Source organism: Palaemon carinicauda, chromosome 15 (assembly GCF_036898095.1).
Source record: "Palaemon carinicauda isolate YSFRI2023 chromosome 15, ASM3689809v2, whole genome shotgun sequence".
Lineage (NCBI taxonomy): Eukaryota > Metazoa > Arthropoda > Malacostraca > Decapoda > Palaemonidae > Palaemon > Palaemon carinicauda.
In genome coordinates this window covers 23344215-23353752 of record NC_090739.1, presented here as the reverse complement: position 1 = coordinate 23353752, position 9538 = coordinate 23344215, and positions in this window count along the sequence as shown.

Below are 9538 nucleotides of genomic sequence, written 5' to 3'. Positions count from 1 at the left end.
TTGTTGGGAAGGAATAAAATTAAGGTAGTTTAAAACACGGAACCATGGGGTCATTCAATACTAGGAAAAATTTAGTTGTTATGATATAAAGGGGAAATGCAACTAGAACCAATGCAAAGTTAGCTAGATGTTGAAATTCAAAAGGGTTCTTACTGCTCCGTCATACGAACAAGAAAAGTTGCAGATTAATATGAGTTGTTATCTTTTCGAGAAAAAACTAGAAACTGACTTCGGTCACGTTTCACAGCTCGTAGCTAACGATGCCCTCCCTCAGTCCCAAGCCTTCTCAGCAGGCTGAGGGTATGCTCACCTCACCAGCGTTTGCCTCGCCAGCATTCTCCTTTGTGTTATCAATGTCGCCAGTGCTTGCCTTGCCAACGTTCTACAGCACTTGCTAGCACTCGCTTCACCAAATTAATTTCCCCAAGACTTTACGTACCAACTTCCTCTGGGAACCTGACTAATACAAGCTAACATCCCCATGAAAAATGTTGAGTGGATGACATAAATACTAGGAAAAGTTTAGTTATGATATAAAGGGGAAATGCAACCATTAAGTGTATGAGTAGGCAAAGGAAAAATTATCCGTAACCAGAGAGAGGAATCCCATGTAATGCTGTCTGGCCAGTAAAAGGACCCAATAACTCTAAAGGTAGTATCAGAACGGGGTCATCCTCATCCCTAAGGCAAGGGGTAAAATTCTAGTAGACTCAATGGAGAGGTTTCTCCAACATTGAGCCAACCTTTTATCGGTTTTCCCCATTCAGGATTAAACCGATTGAATTTATCCCAGCAATCGCCATGAGAACTGGCATTTTTAAAAAGGTAACCTCTAAAAGTGACAAAGTTGCTCCGTCCAAATCAGGGATAAAGACTTAAGGAAACATTATGTCCTTTCCTCAAGTGAGACTTCCAAGAGAGAGACTAATGGCTGTGCCAGATGGGGTGCCTGACCGACATCGGTGGCCCCGGCGAAAGTCACATCATAAGTCCTCTCGAGGGGCAACTGTTTCTTTAGGTAATAGCAGGAATTCTAGGGACATACAAGTCCGATAGGATCAGAGTAATAGAAAGACTCAAGTTAGGTGGTAGAAATCACTAGTCTTCTCAGGAGAGTGGACCTTCTCTCTCCTACCCCACATTCGATGCTCTTGAGGGATGTATCAAAAGAAAGGGGGTCCACTCATCTGTCGTGATACATGGCCTTTCAGCTATGTTTCAACGCCTATGAACAGTGGCCACACAAGTCTTCTTGGATTAGAGTGCAATGTTTCTTACTTTTAATCTCTTCTAACAACTCCCTTCTTGTCACACGGTAGTATTTTCATCAGAGCACAAGGGTGGTAGAATACCCAGACAAGGGATAGAACGTCATAGAACACTCAAAGTTTTTCTTTGCACAACTACGGTCCGTTTAGCTGTTAAAGGTGGAGTTAGACAGGAGACAACGCGATTACCTTTACCTTTGGCAACCCAATTTAGTGTCAGACAACCTTCACAGATAAGGAAACTTCTTAGCAGTCATTCTAATCAGGCGGACTTAGATATTGTACTTTGAGGGATCTTTCTCTTCCTCTCTTAGCCATCTAAGTTTTATCCCTGGCAGGAATTGTGAACGAGATGTCAGACCAGGACAGGACATCTCATGCCGAAAGTTTCCAAGTTATGATTAACCAAGGACCTTTAGTAAAGGCCGTCCGACATCCTTGGAATGCCTGTGTGCTTCCTACCCTTTCTGTCTGAGGAGGAGACTCATTTGTAGAAGGACATCGACGGAGTGATCGATGACCTTAGTTCCACAGGGGCAGCAAGCAATATGATTTACGAATGCAACTACCACACGTAAAAACATGTTCACACTCCGTGGAGTTATACAGTAATTTTGAAATTAGGGCCACTCCAGACTGGGTCCCTATGCATCCGGCACCACCCATGCCAGGAAGCACCGACCCGTTTTATTCAAAATCTATTGTATTTGCTATTGTGATCGTCGCAGCTGTTTGTATGTATTATCTCTGCTGTATTTTTGCTTATCATCGTAAATTACAATAATGTTAACTATGGATGACTGCTAGTGCAACAAATTACAAGATTAGTGGCGATAGTGCTAGTAGTGTGAAAAAATGGTAAGCCTTTACAGTGTAAATAAACGGATTTTGAGCGAAGCGAAAAATCTATTTTTGGGTGAGATAGCCATGACGTCCTGATGGAAGGTTCCTTCAGTAGGTCCTATTTGGACGAAAGGAACATCTCAAAGTAACCTGATGAAGAAAACTCACCTGTAGACGAGGATCTGTCGGTCTCGCAGACAGATCAGGAAAGTTAAGTACTTGTGTTGGAACAAATATTTCACTTTTCTTTAGGTGAGTATATATCAGATAGGAGCAATATTATAACATGAATTATAATAGAGATATAAATAGGGGCAATAAAACTCTGTAACAGTAATGTATTTCATATAGTAGGGTGAAATAAGACGCATATGATAGCGAAATTTCTATTTTATTCCAGGAAATATTCGCGGTAATATGAAATAAAGTAAATAATTTACTGTAAAATTGTTGGTTAACAAACATAGACTAAAGACTACATAAGACAAAGGTGTGGAATCTGAAAAGGAAGAACTTGCCATTACACACACAAGTTCCAAGGGAACTATAAAGTCTCAATACTGTACACTTCATGCCCAAATAAACATGTGGCGCACGTGTTCAAGTCTGTTACTTCACCTTGTAGAAGAACAGTCTCGTGACACTAAGTGGCACTTAAAATCACTGTATCGCTCTAGGGTCAACACAGTCACCCGTTGAGTTAGAGTCGCGAAATAACTCACTGTCCTACGCAACACTAAGCAGCAGGTTTTAATACACTACCTGCGGCTACCACGAATCTCTTGACTTCATGCACCTGCTTCGCATAGTGTTTGAAAAACACTCTTGAGGATTTCCAGCCTGTGAAAGATCGAAGGCTTTCGAAATCCATTCCTTGAAAGAAATTTAGGGAAGAGGCGACTTTTCTAGGATCATGACCTTCGGGTGTTCTGTCAGGATCTGCTCTGCGAATAAAGTAGGTGATCTTCGCCCTTAGTTGTTTAAGTGACAAATCACTTCCTGATGTTTCTCTTTTAAAGAGTTGTCCTCCGCCAAAGTCTGAAGTCCTTCGAAGATAGACCTTTAGACTCTCCACTGTGCATAGAGAGACAGAGGGCAGATTCTCCAGGGACCCCACCTCTTAGTAGGGAGTTCATTCTTAGTGAGAAACGTTGGGTCAGGGAAGAGGGTAAGTTCCCCTGTTTCGGCAAACACTACCTGGCCCTCTTCTCTAGATAAAGCCACTATTTCACTGACTCGGGCTCCCGAGGCGAGAGCAAAAAGGAAAATCACTTTTTGAGTAAAGTCTTTCAGAGGGCAAGATTCATTGTCCAGGCTAGAGGCAAAATGGAGCACCTTATCAAGAGACCAGGAGATGGGTCTCGGAGGGGGTGCAGGACGGAGTCTAGCACATGCCTTTGGAAGTTTGTGAAAGATTTTGTTGGACAGGTCTATCTGGAAGGCATAAAGTAATGGTCTTGTCAAGGCCGATTTACAAGTGGAAATCGTATTGGCTGCTAAGCCTTGTCCATGAAGGTGAATGAAGAAGGACAGGCAGAATTCTATGGAGATTTCCGTAGGATTCTTTGCCTTGACGAAAGACACCCACTTCTTCCAGGATGACTCATATTGCCTTCTGGTAGACTTTGTTTTGTATTCCTCTTGGAAGTCTAAACATTTCTTCGAGATTCCGAACCTTTTTTTCACAGCTAAGGAGAGAAAATCATGAGATGAAGGTCTCGGGTTTTCCTTGATGAAGCGAAGACAGTCGACTTCTGAACCTGCTGGGAGAGAACAGGGTCCGGCAGAGGGCAACTTGGGCTGTAGCTCCAGGACTAGAGGGAACCAGTTGCTCCGGGGCCACTTGGGAGCCAATAGGGCTGCTGTTCCCTTGAAGGTTCTCAGCTTGGAGAGGACTTTCAGCAGAAGGTTGGGTGGAGGGAACAGGTAAATCTTGGACCATCTGTTCCAATCCAGGGACATGGCGTCCACCGCTCCCGCTCTGGGGTCCTCGTATGGGGCCACGTAAAGAGGAAGTTGGTTGTTGTCGCTCGTCGCGAAGAGGTCGATCTGCAGTTCCAGGACTTGACGGGAGATGAAGGAGAATGAGTCTGCGTCTAGGGACCATTCCGACTCTATGGGGCTTGTCCTCGATAGAGCGTCCGCCGTCACATTGCGGAATCCTTGTAGGTGAACTGCTGAGAGGTGCCATCTCTTGTCCGCTAGGCGGAAGATGGGTAATAGCACTTGGTTGAGTTGGGACGATCGTGAGCCCTGATGGTTGAGACATCTGACCACAACGGCGCTGTCCAGAGTGAGACGTATGTGGATCGAAGGACGAGGGGACAGTTTCTTCAGAGTAAGAAGAACCGCCATGACCTCCAAGATGTTCATGTGAAACGTCTTGAATAGGGGAGACCATGTTCCTTGAACTTGTCGCTGGTGACTTTCATACAATAAAAATCCACTAAGCTTTCATAGATACAAACATATTCTATTCCAATGTTGAAATTCAAAAGGGTTCTTACTGCTCCGTCATACGGACAAGAAAAGTTGCAGATTAATATGAGTTGTGTTATCCTTTCGAGAAAAAACTAGAAACTGACTTTGGTCATGTTTCACACCTCGTAGCTAACGATGCCCTCCCTCAGTCCCAAGCCTTCTCAGCAGGCTGAGGGTATGCTCACCTCACCAGCGTTTGCCTCGCCAGCATTCTCCTTTGTGTTATCAATGTCGCCAGTGCTTGCCTTGCCAACGTTCTACAGCACTTGCTAGCACTCGCTTCACCAAATTAATTTCCCCAAGACTTTACGTACCAACTTCCTCTGGGAACCTGACTAATACAAGCTAACATCCCCATGGAAAATGTTGAGTGGATGACATAAATACTAGGAAAAATTTAGTTGTTATGATATAAAGGGGAAATGCAACCATTAGGTGTATGAGTAGGCAAAGGAAAAATTATCCGTAACCAGAGAGAAGAATCCCATGTAATGCTGTATGGCCAGTAAAAGGACCCAATAACTCTAAAGGTAGTATCAGAACGGGGTCATCCTCATCCCTAAGGCAAGGGGTAAAATTCTAGTAGACTCAATGGAGAGGTTTCTCCAACATTGAGCCAACCTTTTATCGGTTTTCCCCATTCAGGATTAAACCGCTTGAATTTATCCCAGCAATCGCCATGAGAACTGGCATTTTTAAAAAGGTAACCTCTAAAAGTGACAAAGTTGCTCCGTCCAAATCAGGGATAAAGACTTAAGGAAACATTATGTCCTTTCCTCAAGTGAGACTTCCAAGAGAGACACTAATGGCTGTGCCAGATGGGGTGCCTGACCGACTTCGGTGGCCCCGGCGAAAGTCACATCTTGAGTCCTCTCGAGGGGCAACTGTTTCTTTAGGTAATAGCAGAGATTCTAGGGACATACAAGTCCGATAGGATCAGAGTAATAGAAAGACTCAAGTTAGGTGGTAGAAATCACTAGTCTTCTCAGGAGAGTGGACTTTCTCTCTCCTACCCCACATTCGATGCTCTTGAGGGATGTATCAAAAGAAAGGGGGCCCACTCATCTGTCGTGATACATGACCTTTCAGCTATGTTTCAACACCTATGAGCAGTGGCCACACCAGTCTTCTTGGATTAGAGTGCAATGTTTCTTACTTTTAATCTCTTCTAACAACTCCCTTCTTGTCACACGGTAGTATTTTCATCAGAGCACAACGGTGGTAGAATACCCAGACAAGAGATAGAACGTCATAGAACACTCAAAGTTTTTCTTTGCACAACTACGGTCCGTTTAGCTGTTAAAGGTGGAGTTAGACAGGAGACAACGCGATTACCTTTACCTTTGGCAACCCAATTTAGTGTCAGACAACCTTCACAGATAAGGAAACTTCTTGGCAGTCATTCTAATCAGGCGGACTTAGATATTGTACTTAGAGGGATCTTTCTCTTCCTCTCTTAAACATCTAAGTTTTATCCCTGGCAGGAATTGTGAACGAGATGTCAGACCAGGACAAGACATCTCATGCCGAAAGTTTCCAAGGTAGGATTAACCAGGGACCTTTAGTAAAGGCCGTCCGACATCCTTGGAATGCCTGTGCACTTCCTACCCTTTATGTCTGAGGAGGAGACTCATTTGTAGAAGGACATCAACGGAGTGATCGATGACTTTAGTTCCACAGGGGCAGCAAGCAATATGATTTACGAATGCAACTACCACACGTAAAAACATGTTCACACTCCGTGGAGTTATACAGTACAGTAATTTTGAAATTAGCGCCACTCCAGACTGGGTCCCTATGCATCCGGCACCACCCATGCCAGGAAGCACCGACCCGTTTTATTCAAAATCTATTGTATTTGCTATTGTGATCGTCGCAGCTGTTTGTGTGTATTATCTCTGCTGTATTTTTGCTTTATCATCGTAAATTACAATAATGTTAACTATGGATGACTGCTAGTGCAACGAATCACAAGATTAGTGGCGATAGTGCTAGTAGTGTGAAAAAATGGTAAGCCTTTACAGTGTAAATAAACGGATTTTGAGCGAAGCGAAAAATCTATTTTTGGGTGAGATAGCCATGATGTCCTGATGGAAGGTTCCTTCAGTAGCTTCCTAAGGGTATATATGACTATAGTAGATATTCCCAGAGAATTAAACTAAAGGTTACACAGAATTCTAACTTCTGGCGCGAGTACCCATAAGGTTTCCCTTTAGGATATCGTATAATAACAGGGGACGTATGCTTGACACGCCACATAGCTATCTGCACCCCACATAGCGTTTACGCTTCGAGGTAGTGCCTTCGACTTCTAAACAATATTCCTTTGGTCTGATGACCTTAGAGACCGTGACATCTCCGTTACATGTCACTACCAATGGCATAAACTATGGCATGGCTTCCTGCCCCCCCTTCGAAGATAGACCTTTAGACTCTCCACTGGGCATAGAGGGACAGAGGGCAGATTCTCCAGGGACCCCACCTCTTACTAGGGAGTTCATTCTTAGTGAGAAATGTTGGGTCAGGGAAGAGGGTAAGTTCCCCTGTTTCGGCAAACACTACCTGGCCCTCTTCTCTAGATAAAGCCACTATTTCACTGCCTCGGGCTCCCGAGGCGAGAGCAAAAAGGAAAATCACTTTTTGAGTAAAGTCTTTCAGAGGGCAAGATTCATTGTCCAGGCTAGAGGCAAAATGGAGCACCTTATCAAGAGACCAGGAGATGGGTCTCGGAGGGGGTGCAGGACGGAGTCTAGCACATGCCTTTGGAAGTTTGTGAAAGATTTTGTTGGACAGGTCTATCTGGAAGGCATAAAGTAATGGTCTTGTCAAGGCCGATTTACAAGTGGAAATCGTATTGGCTGCTAAGCCTTGTCCATGAAGGTGAATGAAGAAGGACAGGCAGAATTCTATGGAGATTTCCGTAGGATTCTTTGCCTTGACGAAAGACACCCACTTCTTCCAGGATGACTCATATTGCCTTCTGGTAGACTTTGTTTTGTATTCCTCTAGGAAGTCTAAACATTTCTTCGAGATTCCGAACCTTTTTTTCACAGCTAAGGAGAGAAAATCATGAGATGAAGGTCTCTGGTTTTCCTTGATGAAGCGAAGACAGTCGACTTCTGAACCTGCTGGGAGAGAACAGGGTCCGGCAGAGGGCAACTTGGGCTGTAGCTCCAGGACTAGAGGGAACCAGTTGCTCCGGGGCCACTTGGGAGCCAATAGGGCTGCTGTTCCCTTGAAGGTTCTCAGCTTGGAGAGGACTTTCAGCAGAAGGTTGGGTGGAGGGAACAGGTAAATCTTGGACCATCTGTTCCAATCCAGGGACATGGCGTCCACCGCTCCCGCTCTGGGGTCCTCGTATGGGGCCACGTAAAGAGGAAGTTGGTTGTTGTCGCTCGTCGCGAAGAGGTCGATCTGCAGTTCCAGGACTTGACGGGAGATGAAGGAGAATGAGTCTGCGTCTAGGGACCATTCCGACTCTATGGGGCTTGTCCTCGATAGAGCGTCCGCCGTCACATTGCGGAATCCTTGTAGGTGAACTGCTGAGAGGTGCCATCTCTTGTCCGCTAGGCGGAAGATGGGTAATAGCACTTGGTTGAGTTGGGGCGATCGTGAGCCCTGATGGTTGAGACATCTGACCACAACGGCGCTGTCCAGAGTGAGACGTATGTGGATCGAAGGACGAGGGGACAGTTTCTTCAGAGTAAGAAGAACCGCCATGACCTCCAAGATGTTCATGTGAAACGTCTTGAATAGGGGAGACCATGTTCCTTGAACTTGTCGCTGGTGGGAGTGACCCCCCCCCCCCCCACCCACCCTTCTAGCTAGGCATCTGTGTGGATGGTGACCGACGAAGGTGGTGGTTGAAGAGGAACTGATCTTTTCAGGTTCTTTGCCTCCGACCACGGCTTTAGGAGTGAGTGAAGCAGTGAGCGAAGCCTGGTTGGCAGAGGTCTCTTGAGATCTCTTCGAGCGATGGATGTGTTTCTTTAGCGGTGCTCGTAGCACTGGGTCGGTCACTGAGGCAAACTGGAGGGAGCCGAGTACTCATTCCTATTGTCGTCTTGAAATCCGGCTATTTCCTTCCTTTTCTTCAGAGGGATGGAAAGACGGTGTGACTGAAGGTTCCAATGGATTCCCAGCCATTGAAACTTCTGAGCTGGAGACAGACGAGACTTTTTGGTGTTGATTTTGAAACCCAGATGTTCCAGGAACTGGGTCACCTTTTTGCAGGCACGCGAGCATTCTTCTGACGATGTCGCCCAGACCAGCCAATCGTCTAGGTAAGCCATCACCTGGACGCCTTGGAGGCGTAGCTGTTGGACAATCGTGTCTGCGAGCTTCGTGAAGATTCTTGGGGCCACGTTGAGTCCGAAGGGCATGGCCCTGAAAGCGTATTGTTTTCGTTGAAGCCTGAATCCTAGGTAGGAGGAAGCCTGGTGATTCATTGGAATGTGCCAATAGGCGTCCGCCAGGTCTTTTGAGACCGTGTAAGCCTTGTGAGGCAGTAGGGCTCTTATATGTTGAAGAGTCAGCATCTTGAATTTGTTGTTTGCAATGAATTTGTTGAGAGGGGACAAGTCCAGAATGACTCTGAGTTTGTCTGAGTCTTTCTTGGGAACACAGAACAGTCTTCCCTGGAACCTGGTGGACTTTACCCTCTTGATCACCTTCTTGTTCAAGAGTTCTAGGACATATTCTTCCAGGATGGGGGTTGAGTGTTGGAAGAATTGGTGTAAGGTTGGAGGTGGTGTTATCCAGTTCCACGATGCTGTGGGCCCAAGGATCGAAGGTCAAATGATCCTGGAAGTGGCGGAGTCTTCCTCCCACCGGAAGCACTTCATTGCTTCTGGTTTCCCGAGGGTTTACCACCTCGGCCGCCTGCTCCCCTTCCTCCTCTCCCTCTGGATGGACGTCGAGAGGAGTCTTTGCCGGAGCCTCTACCT